Source organism: Serinus canaria, chromosome 24 (genome assembly GCF_022539315.1).
Source record: "Serinus canaria isolate serCan28SL12 chromosome 24, serCan2020, whole genome shotgun sequence".
Classification (NCBI taxonomy): domain Eukaryota; kingdom Metazoa; phylum Chordata; class Aves; order Passeriformes; family Fringillidae; genus Serinus; species Serinus canaria.
The window spans coordinates 4,581,606-4,600,098 of record NC_066337.1 but is presented as its reverse complement, the minus strand read 5'-3'; positions in this window follow the sequence as shown (position 1 = coordinate 4,600,098).

Here is an 18,493-nt window from a genome sequence, read left to right as displayed (position 1 = left end):
CCGCTCCTGCTTCGCCTCCCCTCCTGCCTTCTCCTCCCTCTCCTGCCTTCTCCTCCCTCTCCTGCCTTCTCCTCCCTCTCCTGCCTTCTCCTCCCTCTCCAGCCTTCTCCTCCCTCTCCTGCCTTCTCCTCCCTCTCCTGCCTTCTCCTCCCTCTCCTGCCTTCTCCTTCCTTTCCAGCCTTCTCCTCCCTCTCCTGCCTTCTCCTCCCTCTCCTGCCTTCTCCTCCCTCTCCTGCCTTCTCCTTCCTTTCCAGCCTTCTCCTTCCTTTCCAGCCTTCTCCTCCCTCTCACTAGCCGTCTCCTCCTCTCCTCCTCTCCTCCCTCGCCGCTTCCCTCCTCCCTCTCCTGCCTTCCTCCCTCTCCTCGCCGTCTCCTCCCCTCCTGCTTCCTCCTGATCCCTCTCCTGCTTCTCTTCCTCCCGCGCCATCCTTCTCCTTCCTTTCCAGCCTTCTCCTCCCTCTCCTGCTTTCTCCTCCCTCTCCTGCCTTCTCCTCCCTCTCCTGCCTTCTCCTCCCTCTCCTGCCTTCTCCTCCCTCTCCTGCCTTCTCCTCCCTTTCCTGCCTTCTCCTCCTTCTCCTGCCTTCTCCTTCCTTTCCTGCCTTCTCCTCCCTCTCCTGCCTCCTCCTTCCCCCGGGCACTGCGGGACCTTTGCAGGGCCGGGCTGCCCTTCAAGGTGACCCTGGCAAGGCTCAGACAGACACGGGGGGCTGGGGGTTCCCAGGGCTGATCCCGGCTCCCCCTGCCTCCCAAATGCTCCTTCTGGAGCGAGGGATGATGGAAATTCCTGCCTTGGGGAAGAGGAAAGCTGGATTTGCCAACCTTCAGCAGGCTGCACATCAACGTTTAGCAGTAACATCAGGGAGAGTTTCCTTTATTTACTCCCCTTCTCCTCCCACACCTGCTTAAAAGCAGAACTTGGGGCCTCTGAAATGAAAATAGCAAAAACACCTTCCCCAGTGCAGAGTGAGGAGCTGGGGGCTCCCTGACCTGGTGGGAAATCTCTAAATCCACGGCACATCCAGGGCTCTCAGCTCTTTTCCCCACCCAACAAAGATCCCCCCCTTCCTCAAAGCCTCTTTCACCGAGTGGGAATTTGATTTGCACTGTCAGGGAACCTCGAGTGCCTCTCTGATGTTTGCATGAGGATTTGTTGTTGTTTTTTGCTCCTTTCATCACCTTAGAAAGGCCACCCAATGATTGCGTGATGCTGAGACTCCTGACAGATGTAACATATGTGCAACAATATTTATCATTTATTTAGCATGCTGGGCAGAGAGGCTGGCAGGGCTCTGCCATGCCTGACTTAAAGGCTGCTGGCATTTCCATGAGATAAAATCCCATCACGCAGGGGGTTAAGAACTCAGGCATTTCAAATCGCATCAGCCTGAATCATGACTCAAATCAGAAAAGCCAGGTTTGGGTTCACCCAGGGCTGACAGAGTCGGGCTAGGGGGAGGCTCAGGGGGAGCGGGATGGATGGCAGGTCACGAATCTGCTCTTGCTCTATGACCAGGCTGGGTCTGCAAAGAACTGGGGGAGAGGGGGGCTCTGCCCAGCTCCAGGAGCATTTTCAAAGGCACCCATCTCCTCCTTGCTGCTCCAGCCAGTTTTGGTGGAGGCAGACATCAGCCAGCAGTCACCCTCTCTGAAAAGCCCCCTGCAAAGGCTCTGACAGCTGCATTTGGAGGAGCACATGCCTGCCAGACACGGGAGCTCTGCTCTGCACCGAGGTCCTGCAGCTCTCGGGAGCAGAGAGGAAAATCTGCTGATGGAGAGAGGCAGCCAGAGCCCCAGGTGGAGCTCAGGAGCTCAGCATCCAAACCTCTGGGCTGTCTCAGTGTCTGTCAGGTGGGACTGACACTTCAGACCCCAAACCAGTGCTCAGTGCAAACATCCTTCCTTCAGCCATCTCAAAATCAAGATTTTGCTGCCGGCTTCAATGGTAATTTCAATTTCTTTTCATTATTTATTTTCATTCTCAATCAAAAAGGGATTAAAGACCCCACCCAAACTGCCAAGGACTGCCAGCTCATCCTGACCCTGACTCTCCTGAAGAGGAATGAGAGGAGTCCTTAAACTCCTGCCCAGTTGCAGCTCCCTCTGTTCTCAGGGAGCAGCAGCATACCACACATTTCATAATTAGGGTGAGAGGCAGAGATAAGGCCGTGGGGCTGAGCACATGAAAGGAACGTGCTGGGTGTGGGGAGATGGTGCTGAAAGGAAGGAGAGTTTTGTCCAGGCTGGAAAAGGCTCTGGCAGAGCAGGGCTAGGGAAGGGGGAGCTGCGTGTGCCAGCGGGAAGGAGCACGTGTGGCAGGAGAACGGGGCTGCTTGCCCTGCCAGCCCCGCTTTCCAAGGATTAAAGAGAGGCTGGGAAAAATCCCAAAGCCCAGGGAAACACATTTGGGAGGGGATTTGGCATCCAGGTAAAAGGAGAAATGCCCTGCAGTCAGAGGGACACAGCCAGGGCGGCTGTCCCCGAGTCCTGCAGGCCCAGCTTGGGGCAAAGAGAAATTTGGGATTTTTCCCTCTGACCATTCTGCACAAATCCACCTCAAGGTAACACTTGGGAAGCCCACTCTGCATTCTGGAGGGCTTTTGTGGTTTTTTTGGTTTGAATAGCCCTGGTTTTGGCAGCAGGGCTGAGGAAACCACACATTTTTACACGATTCCAGGGTGAAGAGAGAGCACAAAGCACACAGCAGTGGCACAGCTTTATTTGCTGAGTAAATCCCAAAAAGAAAAGCCAGGAAAAATGAAAATACAGTGACACAGAACCTGCAAATTCTGATTTTTGGCCTGGTCTCTGCTGCCTGTGGGTGAGGTGACCTTTGGTGGGCCAACCCATGTATTTGTGCCACTCTTACTCCTCACACCTTGGGATTCTTGCCCCCATTCCAGCTCTGGAATCCACAGCTCTGGACCTGCTGCACTCCCGACCTCTGTGGGCACTCACAGCTGCTCCTGAAGCACCAAGAAATGTCTGCATTCCATATTTCACCTCCCACAGCACTCCCTGAGCAGAGAGGAGCCCGAGAGAAATCTGAATATCGGAGCTGATTTTATTCCTGTGAAAATTCCTGGGTGGGAGTAAATCCATATTAACCCTCAGCATAAATCCAGCCCATCTGATTGCTTTTTTTTTGCTGGTTTAGATATTAGAATTCAGGCCTGGGTATCAGGTGTGGGGCAGGGAGTCTCTCTGCTTCAGATAAAAGCAGCTCTCCTGATTTTACACCACTGGTTTTGTTCCAGAGACCCTCACGGAGATCCCTGCCTGATAAACCAGGAAGGAACCACCTCAAAGCCTTTTTATTTTTCTTTTTAACATCTATTGAAATGCTGGGTTTGTACCTGCCAGCCCTTCTGCTGGGGGTTTGCTCCTCCAGCAGCAGCAGCAGCAGCTCCCCACAAAGCTCTCCCAAATCCTCCCCCAAAACCAGCCCATGATCCCCTCCATAAAAATGGGAAGCACTTCCCTAAAACCAATCCCTGTTATTCCCCTGCAGGCCAATCTCATTGTCTGCTCCTTCCTCCAGAGGCTGATTTCTGCCAGGTAGAAAATTCAGTTTCCTTCACTTTTTTCTTGCCCTGCACCATTTTTCAGCGGTTCAGCCCCGTTGTTCGGTGTGGGAAAGCGATTTCCTGTCTCAACAAACAAGTGCACACAAGGCTTTTCTGGACACATAATGGCCTCTTTTTATTTTTTCCTTTCTTCTTCTTCTTCTTCTTCTTTTTTTTTTTTATTTTATACAAAAATCATTCCACACTTAACACATCAATGAAGCCACTTAAGCTCTACTGCATCTGAATTAAAGGGGGAATTGTGTGATCAAAGAGTGTGAAGGAACCACACATGGAGTTCTTCAGACACTTTACTTTTGTTACATTTGATACATAACAAACCCAATAAATATGCTTATCCCAGCAGCCCATTTCATTATCTCATATCCTTATCTTTAAGAGCATTTCCTTCAAGAGTTCTCTTTCCCCTTTGGTTTTTTGTTTTTTTTTTGTTTTTTTTCAGCATCACGCTTTTGAGGCGGTTTATTTTAAATGAAGATGCTAAAAAGAGAGAGAAAAAAAAAAGAATTTATTCTTTTTTTTTTCCCTAGGTGTGCTCAAACTAGACCAAAAATCCCCCTCCACTGGGTATGTATTTATTCATGTGAAAATCCTGGCATTACCCTCAGTTATTGCAGATTTTTAGAGACAAGACTTGCACCAGGAATGATTCCTAAAACTCTTCACAAAAATTCTCCACAAATTCATCCCTTTCCCTCCACCATCACTTGGAAAAAATGCAGATTTTTGTGTGCATTGATGCTTTCAGTGCTGAGAACAATTACCTATCTGCAGCTCAATTATTTAAAATTACCAATATTGGAGCCTGCCCATTTTTCCTGTTGTTTCACATGGAAGTGACCTTGCAACAAAGAAGCTGCAAGGTCTGAATTTGGGGGAATTGCTGGTGATTTGTAGCGTTGGTTTGGTGCCTTCAGTGAAAGATTTTGGCTGTTGGCACTGAAATAAGAGTGGGAAAAGGTGGAACCTCTTAACCTTCAGTGGAGCTCCTGAAAACTCTGGATTTTGCACAAAGAATTGCCCAGAAATGGATATTTTCTATAACATAAATTTATATTTAATATAATTATAATAATTAAAATGCATAATAATAAATAACAATTCAAAATTCATTGTTTAAGTGCCTCCAGAGTAAGATTTAGACACTGAAAAAAAAGTGGGAAAAGGTGGATCTGGACCTTAACTTTCAGTGGAGCTCCTGAAAACTCTGGATTTTGCAGGAAAAAGAGCCCAGAAATTGATATTTTATATAGCATAAACTTATATTTCATAGAATTATAATTAAAATAAAATTCATCATAAAAAATAAATAATGAAAAATAATAAATAATAATTCAAAATGCATCATTTCAGTGCTTCCAGAGCAAGATTTAGGCACTGAAATAAGAGTGGGAAAAGGTGGATCTGGACCTTCACCCTCATTGTGGCTCCTGAAAACTCTGGGTTTTGCAGGAAAACCAGCCCAGAAATGGCTATTTTACAACATAAATGTATATTTAATTTAATAGTATAATAAATACTAAATAATAAATGAATAAGAATAAATGATAATTCAAAATGCATCATTTCAGTGCCTCCAGAGTAAGATTTAGGCACTGAAATAAGAGTGGGAAAAGGTGGATTTGGACCTTCACCTCCAGTGAGCTCCTGAAAACTCTGGATTTTGCATGATAAAGAGCTCAGAAATGGCTATTTTATATAAATAATTGCCTATGTAATGTGTTTTATGGAGCCAGGAGAGCAGGAGCTCTGTGCTCTTGCTGCTGCTCTCCCTTCCAGCCGGGCTGGGAGGATTTTCAGCCCAGGGTGGAGCCCCTGAAGAGCTGGAGAGGGATCTGAGCTGTGGCATTTCCCTTTCAGCCATGGCCAGAGGGAGGAGAGTCCCTCTGGGCTCCTGAACTTCAGATAAGCACGGGCTGTGCCATGGCTCTGCTCTCCTCACAGCATTCCTGGGATTTCCACTGCAGCAGGAGGAGAGGAGACAAAAAAAATGTAAAAATAAAAAGAAAAAATAAAAGGAGAAAAGGGAAAAAAAAAGGGAAGAGAGAGGGAAAGGTTTGGTTTCCTGGAGTTGTTTTTTGGTGAGGTTACCCAAAGGCTGGGTTCAATCTCACACCACACAAAGCTCCTCCAACACCTCCCTCTCCTTCCAGAGGGAATTTTTGGAGGCTTTTCCTCAGTTCCAAAGGAGGAATCTCTGTGAGTCCCACTTTGGAGGGAGATGGTGACTCCCAACCCCAGGGATGCTCCAAGAACCTGGCCCTGGAGAATCCAGCTGCTCCCCAGGAGCCAGGGGTAAAATGGAGAAAAGAAACGAAAAGAAAGACAAGAAAAGAACAGAAAAGAAAAGACAAAGAAAGAAAATAAAAGAAAAGAAAAGACCAAGAAAAAAAGAAAAGACAGAAAAAAAGAAAAAAGAAAGAACAAAAAGAAAAGAAAATACCACCCTCCCCATCCCCGCCCTCCACTACCACGCCATACAATACCCTCCTACTCCCCTCCCCGCAGCTCCCACCCGCACTCCCCTCACCACGCCCCCGGCCCTCCCCTCCCCTACACTCCCCCCGCCCCGCCCTCCTCCCCTCCCTCCTTCCTTCCCTTCCCCTTCCCTCCCTCCCGTCCCTCCCCCTCCCCTCCCTCCCTCCCTCCCGCGCCTCCCTCCCTCCCTCCTCGCCCCTCCCGCCCTCTCCGTCCTCCCGTCCCGCCCTCCCTCCCGACCCTCCACTCCCTCCCTCCCCTCCCTCCCCGCCCTCCGCCCCGCCCCCCTCCTCCCTCCCTCCCTCCCCTCCGCACGCCACAAAGAAATCTGGAGGAGTGGCTGGGACACTTTGGGACACTTTCAGCAGAGATTCCTGGGGGAGGTTCCTCATTTTCTCTGCTCTCCTGAGGGTTCTTCCTGCCCTGAGCATCCCCAAATAATCCATTCCCATCCTCCCAACTGCAGCTCCATCACTCCAGCGATTTTTGGTGTCCACGGGGTTAAAAATGCTCAGAAATCCACAAAGCTCAGGCCCCACTGCCCTTGTTTTCTGATCTGTCACCACCTCAGGGTGCAGAAACGTAAATAAAAACTAAAATAGAACTAAATAAAAAATATAAATAAATATGAGAGAAAGATATAAAATATATAAAATATGAGATATATATATAAGATGTAAGAAATATAAAATATAAGATATAAGATATATAAGATATAGGAAATATAGGATATAAGATATATATTTTATAAGAAATATAAGAGATAAGAAATATATGATACAAGAAATATAAGAGATAAGAAATATATGATACAAGAAATATAAAATACAAGAAATATAAGAGATAAGAAATATCATTTATATACAATATATATGATATAAGAAATATAATATATAAGAAATATAAGATATAATAAATGTAATATATAAGAAATATATGATATAAGAAATATAAGATATAAGAAATATAAGATATAAGAAATATATGATATAAGAAATATAAAATACAAGAAATATAAGATATAAGAAATAGTATAAGATACATACAGAATATATGATATAAGAAATACAAAATACAAGAAATATAAGATATAAGAAATATAAAATACAAGAAATATAAGATATTATAAATATAAAATACAAAAAATATAAGATATAAGAAATACAAAATACAAGAAATATAAGATACAAGAAATACAAAATACAAGAAATATAAGGTATAATAAATATAAAATACAGGAAATATAAGATATAAGAAATACAAAATACAAGAAATATAAGATACAAGAAATATAAGAAATAAGAAATAGAACTGAAAAATAAGAGGCTGTGAGATAAATGATTCCCACACCAATAGACAGAAGCAATTAATTAGATTTAGCTGATAGATGTTCTCAAGTAAAACAAATATCAACTCCCAGGGATTGGTTTCTCCCTTGTATTGTGAGATTTGATCAATTATTCTTCCTTAGAATGCCTTTTTTTAAGAAAATCAATCAGCAGTTGATTTTTTGAGCGAGTTCATTCCTTGTTTTGCTCATTCCCTCCTGCTGGAAGTTCATTTCTGAGCTGGCATTTTGGCTCCCATTTCGTTTCCCACCCATCCAGACAATCCCAGCACAGCCTCTCCTCCCTCCCCAGATAACACTCACTTGCTGCAGAGCTCTCAGGCTGTAAATCACCTCCAGGAGCTAATTTAGGGATATCCACTTGCACTATTCAGGGCTGCACAAACATTCCAAATCCCAGTTTTTCACCAAGACATTTTGCAGATGAAGGCAGAAGATCGAGCTCCAACCTTTGATTTTTTTCTCCCCCTCCTCCAACGAGATTATCTTTATTAATTATGTAATATTCCCACACAGCCAAAAGAAAATATCTCTAATTTCCAGTGTATTTAGGAGGTCCTAAGGGATGGCAGAGTTCCTTCAGCCCGGAGCAAACTGCAGGAACCAGAACCACCCCATTTTTTGGGATGGTTTTGTTGCAACTTCTCCCCCAAAAACCTTGGGGGTGTGACTCTGGAATGGAAGGAGAAAGTGCAGGAGTGCCTCTAGGAATGGCTGAGTTCATACAGATCTTAGGGCTTCTCCCTCTTCTTCTGCTCTTGGTTTCTGGATTTTTTGGTTTTTTGGTTTTTTGGATTTTTGGTTTTTTGGATTTTTGGTTTTTCTTGGTTGGTTTTGTTGCCACTTCTCCCACAAACCCTGGATTTGTGACACTGGATTATGGAGGAACTCAGGGTGGCTAGGAATGGCTGAGTTCATACAGATCTTAGGGCTTCTCCCTCTTCTTCTGCTCTTGGTTTCTGGTTTTTTGGGTTTTTTTTTGTTTTTTTTGTTTTTTTTTTTTAATTTATTTTTGGGTTTTCTTGGTTGGTTTTGTTGCAACTTCTCCCTCAAAAACCTTGGGGGTTTGACTCTGGAATGAAAGGAGAAAGTGGAGGAAAGGCTCTAGGAATGCCTGGGTTAATAAAAATTTTAGGGTTTCTCTCTCTTCCTTTGCTCTTGGTTTCTTGGTATCTTTCAGGATTTTGGGGTTTTTTTTGGTTGGTTTTGTTGTCACTTGTCCAAATCAACCCCAGGAACCCTGGATTTGTGACTCTGGAATTAAAGGAGGAAGTTCAGGAGTGGCTCCAGGAATGGTTGGGTGAATACAGATTTTAGGGCTTCCTCTCCCTCTGCTCTTGGTTTCTTGTTTTCTTGGATTTTTGGGGTTTTTTGGATGGTTTTTTTGCAATTCATCCCCCACAAACCCTGGAATTAATTCCTTGACTCTGGAATTAAGGTACAGAGTTCAGGAGTGGCTCTAGGAATGGCTGGGCTAATACAGATTTAAGGGCACCTCTCTCTCTCTCCCTGTTCTTATTGTTTTGATTTTTGCTTGGTTTTGTTGTCACTAATCCAAATAAACCCCCCAAACTCTGGGTGAGTGACTCTGGAATTCAAGGAGAAAGTTCAGGAGTGGCTCTAGGAATGGGTAAATTAACACAAATTTTAAGGTTTCTCCCTCTCCCTCTGCTCTTGGTTTCTTGTTTTCTTGGATTTTTGGGGTTTTTTTGGATGGTTTTGTTGCAACTCATTCCACACAAACCTTGGGGGTGTGACTCTGGAATTCAAGGAGAAGGTTCAGGAGTGGCTCTAGGAATGCCTGGATTAATACAGATTTTAATGTTTCTCCCTCTGCTCTTGGTTTCTTGTTTTTTGGGGGTTTTTTTTGCTTGGTTTTGTTGTCACTAATCCAAATAAACCCCCCAAACTCTGGGTGAGTGACTCTGGAATTCAAGGAGAAAGCTCAGGAGTGGCACTAGGAATGGGTAAATTAACACAAATTTTAGGGTTTCTCCCTCTCCCTCTCCTCTTTTTGTTACTGTTGGGTTTTTGGGGAGATTTTGATTGATTTTGTTGTCACTTCCCCACACAAACCCCACAGCCCTGGGTTTGTGCCCTGACCCTGCTGAGGGGAAGCTCTGCCCCTGCTTTGGTGCCAGCCCAGCCCTTGCTGCTCCCCGTGGATCCCTTCCCACGTGGGAGCTTGAGGAGACAGAAAGAGGGAGAGGCAGCAACACTCAGCTTTCTGTTTTTAGTGGGGGAGTGCAAAGTGAGCTCCCAAAACTCCTGACAACACTCCAGGAAAATAAACAGAGCTGCCACTGGGATCTGTGCAAGGAATTTTATTTTTCCCCCCATTTTTAAGAGCGCTCAGTCCTCCTCTCCTCTGCTGTCTCTCCCTTTCCCATTTTTTTTTGTTCCCTCTCATCTCTTTGGACAAAAGGTTCCACAATCAGAGATGCAAACAGCAAGCAAGGAGGATTTGTGCTTAAAATGCCACATGGCCAATAAAACCCATTTTACAGCAGATCTCACCTTTTACAAGCAAATTGGCCACTGTAAGGAAAAAAAAAAAATTCTGGCCCAAATCCCGGTATAAAACAGCCCCCAACACAATCACAGCTATTTAAACAATTCTCTGAAAAATAACCAAGATTTTAAAAATAAAATTCACAATCCTGGGAGTTTCAGCATCCAACCAAAACGACCGAAAAGAACGAGGCCACAGATTTCAGGAATTAATTTGGGTTAATTCAGATGGCAGAGATGAGGTAGGCAAAATAACAAGCAATTACCTTTTCCTGCCTTTGAAGAACAATGAACTTGGGAACTGGTCCAACTTTAGGAAGAGTGATCACAGATTTTCTGCTCGCAGAAACCTCTCCCTCCTCGAGACACACAACACATGTGTACATATGTACTTTTTATGGCCATCCACTTATCTGTAGCCCATAACACTTGCAGGATTAATTAAAGATAAAATTCAATTATTTATTACATAGCCTGCTAATTATTTTTGAAGCTCCATAAAGAGAGCAGGAAAAGCTGCCCAACACAAGCCATAATTAAGCAGCGAGGCAGCATTTGTGTGGTCACTTGGCCAACCCAACGTGCAAAACGTTTATCATTTAACCATTTCCTTTATATTGTGCACCAGCCTAGGAGGGTTTGAAAGCTGGGCAGAATGACAAATTCGACTTAAATCGAATTTTGAGGAGGGAATATCTCTTTCGACGAGCTCCGACAATCACTTCAGTGGATAATCAGCAATGTTAAATAAAACATGTAGCTAAATAGGCATTAAAGGCCTTTTACATACTTGGAAGAAAAGAAAACAGTTTTTTTCTCTTTTTTTCCTCCTTTTTTTTTTTTTTTTTTTTGCTGCAGACTGCAGGCATTTTGGTCTATCTCTGTCAAGTGCAATTCTTTCTTGATGAATGACAAGGTACGATAATAGGCTGCCGTTACCAGGGCAACCAGACAGCAGAGCTGTGTGCCTTGAATTTTGTCATCTGAAAATGAAACCAGAAGCAAAAGAAAAGCTGAGAATCGAGCGACAGATTAACTCTGGGAGGGGGGGACTGGCGGGGGGAGAGGGAGCACGGGAGGAGGAGGAAGGAGAGAGGAAGGAGGGGGAGAGGGGGCTGCATTACAAGCAATTAAAATTACTGTAATCTGTGCTCGCTGTGTGTGTCTGGGCTGCAGTTGCAGCTATCATTTGTCAATAAGCTTCCAGCTCTGTTTTCCTCACCGTTCTCTTTGTTCCAGAAACGTGGGGAGGGAGGAAAAAAAAAAAAAAACCAAAAAAGCTTTAAAAAGTACTTTTCAGGGCACTCACCTTTACAAGAGGTGGCTCTGCAGGTTCTCCCAGTTGCTCCCAGTCCCGCTCAGCTGGGAGCTGAGGGTGGGCATGCAACACTCATTTTGGCCAAATTTCCAAACCTTCCATTTGGACCAGGCTCTAACAGCACTTGAAAAAAGGGTTTTGGATTCCTGGCTCACATCTCCAGGTCTCGTTAGGTTAAACAGGATCCCCTCAGCCCAAGAATTCCCCAGGGATTGACCCAATGGCTTCACCCAGGCCTGGGAAAGTCTCCTTGAAGTCCTCACCTCAGTCACCTGGTTTCTGATCTGAGCCATCCCCACGGGAGTTGGTTTTGTCTCACAGGGACAAGGTTGGGGACATTCAGCCATACCTGGAAGCAGAAGAGCTCAGGAGGGGACAGTCCACCAACTCCAACCTGGCATCACATTTAAACACCAGGAGGGCTGGATCTGGCCTTGGTTCAGCTTGGCTTTGTGGAGAAGAGCTCAAATTCTCTCCTTTGTACCCATAAATTCCAATCAAACAGAATCAACACACACACAAGCCTTGGCTTTATAAAAAACACCCAAACTGCCAAGTTTAAGCTGTAGATGCTGGGTGTAAATGGCTTCACAAACCCAAAATATTCCCAGCTGGGCCAAATCCTGCCCGCCCAAGCCCCAGGAACTCAACCTGCAGCAAATTTCCTCAGCTCTGTAACCCGAGCCCTCACAATATTCGTGTTTCACCCTCTTCCATTCCCTCCAGAGATTTTCACGGCTGTCTCCTCTCCCAGACCTCCTCTCAGACTCAACTCCACTCCTGCAGGTTGGTGGAGGAGCTGTTGATAAAATGAACCTCCTGCAATTCCTCCGCAGCCCTGAGGCGAAACTCGCCGCGATCCTCGCGCGGTGTGTGTGAATCACGGGGCTCCTGCACCTCAGGAATCGCCGTTTCTGCCAAGTTGGAAGATGAGGAAACCGCCACAGAGAAAAATCTGCCTGAGTCAGAGCCTTTGAAGAGTCCACGGGACTCTCTCCTCCTCCTTCAGCTTGGACCAGGCTTTCACAGCACTTGAAAAAAGGACTTTGCATTCCTGGCTCACCACTTCAGGTCTCATTAGGCCAAATTTCTTCCCAATGAGCTTGGTCTGAAAACCCTGATTTAGAAAATAGTTAATGCAATTAAAGAAGAATGCAAAGCAATAAATGTTGCCTAACCAAAATTACTCCACCTTTGCACAGGGAAATTATGCTCTGAGCGTGTCAGTCATGGAGATGACATGTTCTGGGAATAAAAATTCATAACCTCTGCATGTTTTTACATGGGCAAGTCAGTTACCTGGTTTTTAAGGTATCTAAAGGAAGTGATCATCCCCCTTTTTTCTCCACAGTCTAATGGGTTCTAAAAGAATGACTTAATTTTTTTGGCATCTTGACTGCCAAACATTTGAATATTTTCCATGGAAGAAGTGATTTTTCTCAATGCCATCACTCGTGTGATTGGCTTTTTTGCCATGGCAAGCCCAGGACGTTGCAGTTGTGCTGATTTATTTCTGCCTGGCTGTGTCTGCGTGGCACCAAGGAGAAGAACCCCTGCTAGCCCTGGCAGCAGCAGCAGCTTCGTTCCACAGGGCCAAATCAGCTCTGGGTGTTTTGGGAGGGAATGTGGCAATTCCTGCACCTACACAACGTTTTGGAGCTGGATCATCCCCACGTTCCAGCTGAGCTCCTGCACAGGTAGCAGGAAGCCAACATTTTGGTTTTTTGGGGGTTGAGGGAATGATCTGGCTGCTCCTCCAGTCTCCATCCAAGCAAGTGGTCACCAGGGCAATTACAAACTGGTCTTTATTGCAAGCTGCTTCCAAACCCTGCATTTGGAAGTTGGCTTATTCCTCCTTTTCCATTCAGTTTTTGAAAGGCAACAGGAATCTGAGCTAGAATTTGTCACCAGCTGCATTCATAATATGTGAAGTCCTGATGATCTGGTAACTCCCAAATTGGTTTTGTCTGATGCAAAAAGGGTTTTTATTAAGAGATTTGTAGTATTTAGGTTTTTTATTATTATTATTTCCTTTTTTTTTTTTTTTTTTTCTATTTCCTTTTTCTACCCTTTCTGCATCCTCCTGTTTGTGCATTGTGAGAAAGGAAGAAAATGAGTTCTGCTTGGTTTGAGTCACTAAAAGTCAGGAGATTTGGAGAACACACTGAACTCCAGCCTTTCTGCAGCTACCACCCATCAGTTCTGCTTTTCCCCACGTGTAGCACAGGTGCCTTCCACCACTTGGGAACTCTCATGGCAGAACCGTGAAAACCATTTGGGAAATGATGCTTGAAACCTCGGGAAATGCTCCTCAAAACCTCGGGAAATGCTCCTCAAAACTTTAGGAAATACTGCTTGAAACCATGGGAAATGCTCCTCCAACTTTGGGAAATGCTCCTCAAACCCTGGGAAATACTCCTCAAACTTTGGGAAATGCTCCTCAAACTTTGGGAAATGCTCCTCAAACCTTGGGAAATGCTCCTCAAACCCTCAGGAAATGCTCCTCAAACCTTGGGAAATGCTTCTTGAAACTTTGGGAAATGCTCCTCAAACCCTCAGGAAATGCTCCTCAAACTTTGGGAAATACTCCTCAAACCTGGGAAATGCTCCTCAAACCTCGGGAAATGCTCCTCAAACCCTTTGGGAAATGCTCCTCAAACCCTTGGGAAATGCTCCTCAAACCTTGGGAAATGCTTCTTGAAACTTTGGGAAATGCTCCTCAAACCTTGGGAAATGCTTCTTAAACTTTGGGAAATGCTCCTCAAACTTTGGGAAATGCTCCTCAAACCCTGGGCAGTCCTTCTACCCGCTTTGGTCAGAAAAAGCCACCCTGTTAAAAGAAATCATCGACACATTTATGATTTTGTCTCATTCCACCCTGCTTTTCTCTCCGCTGGGTGAGGCAGTGCAGAGCACGGCCACCACGATTATTTTAAACTTGGGCCTGAATCAATCCCTCAGAGCTGCCTTAACCCACCAGACCATCCTGCATTTTCCATCTTCCTTCCGTGCACCTCTGTGTTACCTCCAGCTGGGGCTGAATTATGGCTCCTTCTTATCCCTGATAAGCAGGGGCAGAGCAAAGCTGGAGCTGGCTCAGCCCTGTGCATCCATCAGCAGCGTGTCAGGCAGCTTCCAGCCCTGGAATCCTGATTAGCCGTGCTGATGGAAGAGGCGCCTGGAAAAGAGCGGGGCTTTCAAACCCCTTCAGGAGAGGTGACAGCTCAACAAATCACCTTTGGATCTGTGAGCTCAGCAGATTGTTCCTGGAAGCTGCTGAGAGAAAATAAATATGGAAAACCACAATGTCATTTCTAAGAGTCGCTTTTCAGAGCCTGACCACATTTTAAGTATCTGCTAAGTGATGTCCTTTCTCCTCCCCTGCTCCCGGCCAAAACCGATGTTGTATCAATCTCCTGACAAAGACAAGCTTGAGCTGGGCTTCCAGACACCAAAACAAATACCACCTACAGCCCTCGTGAGTCATGCAACTCATGTGATTTAAAACAAAAATAATAATAAAAAAAAAAAAAAATTAAAGAAAGAAAAACTCAACTAATTCCTAATCTGTGAGACTCACAGAAAGGAAATAACTCAGCGAGGATTTTCTCTTAGTGAGTGACTGGGTGTTTGAGGGAGAGAGGATGAGTTATAAATGTGAAATAACGCAGCACATCTTTATGTCATAAATGAATTTTGAGCCAGGCCCAAACCTGCTCTGCATGGTCTGACCCCACGGGCAGCCCCTGTAAGATCTGTCTCTGGGAAAGGGCAAAACTTCCTTTCATTTCCATGGAGTTGGATGGTCCTGCAGAGAATCCCAGAATCCCAGAATGATGAGGTTGGAAGAGACCTCTGAGACCATCGAGCCCAACCCGTGCCCTGACACCCCAACCAGACCACAGCACCCAGGGCCATGTCCAGTCTTTTTAAACACCCCCAGAGATGGTGATTCCACCTCCTCCCTGGGAAGAACATTCCAGTGCTTTATTATTCTTTTGGTGAAAAATTTTTTCCTCATATCCAACCTGTCCCTTCCCTTGAGGCTGGAGGCTGTGTCCCCTGGTTCTGTCAGAGACCGACCCCACCTGTCCCCAGCCTCCCTTCACGAAGGTGTGGAGAGCAATGTGGTCACCTCTGAGCCTCCTCTTCTCCAGGCTGAACACCCCCAGCTCCTTCAAACCTTCCCCACAGGGTTTGTGTTCCCAGCCCCTCTCCAGCCCTGCTGCTCTCAGCTGTGGAGCTGAACCAGCTCCAGCCCTGGGTTATTGATCCTGGAATGCCAGCACAGCCTGCAGACCCCAGCCTGCTCCCTCTGGGAAGCCCTGGACGCTGGCAGGAGCAGCTTTGGTGTCTTTGCACCTGTCTGTCCTTCTGTGCTGCTTAGCAAACTTCTCCGAGTGTCCTTCCTGAAATCTGCTTCAGGGATGAATGGAACATTTAGTAAGGACTGGGGGAAATGGTTCTTTTGGAGAGCAAGATAATGCTAAGCTCATATCCATGGCATCTGGGTTTTCTGGTTATGGGTACATTAAAATGTATTTAAATACTGGTATTAAATGAGAGCTTCTTGCTCTGAGTGCAGTTGTCCAGTAAATTATTTCAGAAATGGCTTCAGACTTTTGCAGTGATCGTTTTTTGGCAAGCAACAGGACTCTTAAAAGAAGCACTTTATCATTCTGAGGAGATCATAAATGAGAGTTAACTCCTAGACACGGTCGTTTGCAAAGCCATCAGAGGTAATAACAAAATATGAGCCACCTCTAAATGGACTCTGAGGAGGAAAAAACCTGTCCCCAGCCCTCAGCAGGCCAGCAGGTGCAGGCAGAGTGGATTCTGCCCTGCAGCCCAGAGATCCCCTCTCTGTCAGATGGAGCTGGCACAGGAGAGCTTTTCTCTCTGAGAATGTCAGAGCTGTCTGGTGGGCATCATCTCCAGTGGGCACTGAGAACTCTCTGCTCCCAGCCCTGCTTCTCCCTCTGATGCCATTTGCAAGTTTCACTTTCAGCCTTCTGCTCTCTCCAACAAAAGAACAAACAAATCTCTCAGATTTTTATTTTTTTCCACCCAAAGAAAAAAAGTCATTGCTCATCAACCTCTGACCACTTTCTACAGAGGGGTTCTTCACAGGAGCACAGCCCCAGGAGGAGATTCTGTCTGCTCTGGGTGCCTGAGGGGCAGCTTGGTTACTCATGCACCACATCCCAAGGGATGGCACTGCTGACTCACCCTGACACAGGCACGGCGAGAAAATGGGAATTGTCACTTTTGGAGGTGGCCCTCAGACCTCTGCTCCCTCTGACCAGAGACAGGACCAGCATGGGGACAATATGGGAATTGTCACTCTTGGAGGTGGCCCTCAGATCTCTGCTCCCTCTGACCAGGGACAGGACCAGCACGGGGACAATATGGGAATTGTCACCATTTCAGGTGGCCCTCAGATCTCTGCTCCCTCTGACCAGGGACAGGACCCGAGGGAAGGGCTGGGAGCGCTGTCAGGGGATTTCACGGATGGGAGAGAATGGTTGGGAAGGGTTTCAGGGGATTTTTTTTGGCCCAGCTGGGAATATTTTGGGTTTGTGAAGCCATTTACACCCAGCATCTACAGCTTAAACTTGGCAGTTTGGGTGTTTTTTATAAAGCCAAGGCTTGTGTGTGTGTGTTGATTCTGTTTGATTGGAATTTATGGGTACAAAGGAGAGAATTTGAGCTCTTCTCCACAAAGCCAAGCTGAACCAAGGCCAGATCCAGCCCTCCTGGTGTTTAAATTTGATCAGGTTCTGTTGGGTGTTTGGAGGAGGTTCTTTGCCCAGAGGGTGGTGGGGCACTGACCCCCCCAGGGAACGGGGAGTGAGCTGCCAGAGCTCCAGGAGAGTTTGGACAAGGTGGGATTTGATGATCCCTGTGGGTCCCTCCCAACTCAGGACATCCTACAATGCTACAGCTCCAGAATAAATCAGTGCCCAGCAAAATGATGTCCCAAAATGAACCAGTTATCCATGGACACTCTGATAAACATCCCTCAGACCCTCTGGATTTGGGGACCCCTGACAGAGAGCCCAGGGCCTCGAGCTGATAGAGGAACCCAAATATTTGGAGAATGACAAGAAGCAGCTTGGCCAATTCCTCTTCTCTGTTCTCACAGCAGTTGGAGAGGCTCCTGCACCTCTCTGGGGAGTGGGTGGGGGGTTAGGAGAGCTGTCACTCTTTGATAAGTAGGGCACTCTGCTCTGGAAGATTAAGGCCAGAGATGAGGATGCAGCTGAGTGTAAATGAGACTCCCAAGAGTGAAGATCAAAGTTGGGGGGAAAACCATAGCAAAGCACGAAAACCAAACTTCCTACCGGGAGCTGAGGCATGAAAGGGCCATGGTGACTTTCAGCCTCGAGGCCAGAGGCTGAAGGACTCACTGAAAGGTTTTGGGGGGTGTCTGTGCCAAGCTGGGATGGTCCTCACTGGAAACAGATGGGAAAGGAGGGGTTCCTGCATGTCCTGTGGAAAGAATCAACTCTGCAGGCTGGGGAGTCGTGCTAACCAAGCCAGACAAGATACAGCTTTGATATTTCTTGGCATTTTTCTCCTATAAATATGAAGACCACAAGACTTTAAAAAAAGCCCAGAGGGTTCTTGTCTGTGTGTAGTCATGTAAACCACTGCTCATCAGAGAGCCTTTCTGGCCAAGGAATTAAAGCTGTTTCCTTCCTGGCCCCATTTGTTAAAGATTTTTTCAGTACATCATAACTGGCTGGGACTTCACAGGATGGGAGAGAGAAAATCTCTGCCACGACAAGGTGATAGCCAGGAACATCATCTGGTGCAGGAAAAGAAGGTGCACTGGCCTCAATTCCATGTTCCCTTTATCACAGGAACTCTGCACATGTTATTACCTTGGCCAATTCTCACTGTCTGAATGACTTCATGTGAAATTTGGGGTGAATAATTCAATTTCCCTGCACCTGCAAAAGAGGGGGGGTGGTTAAATAATGATTGTACTTACCCTATAAACTGCACTCAGCCATTAGATCCATCTGATCTGAGCATCTGATAATCTCTTGCTGCTTCCCACACTGTGAGCATTAAGTTTGTGGAAATCTGGCCTGGAAGGAGCAGGGGTGAGGTCTGTGCTCCTGCTCAGGTCAGAGGAGCAGTGAAAGGAACCCAGAGGAGCTGCTTTGGCAATGGTGTTCTCACCTCCCAGATCCCAGCCTCCTTTAATTAACTTTTCCAAAGTGTGTGAGGAGAGAAGGGAGGAGC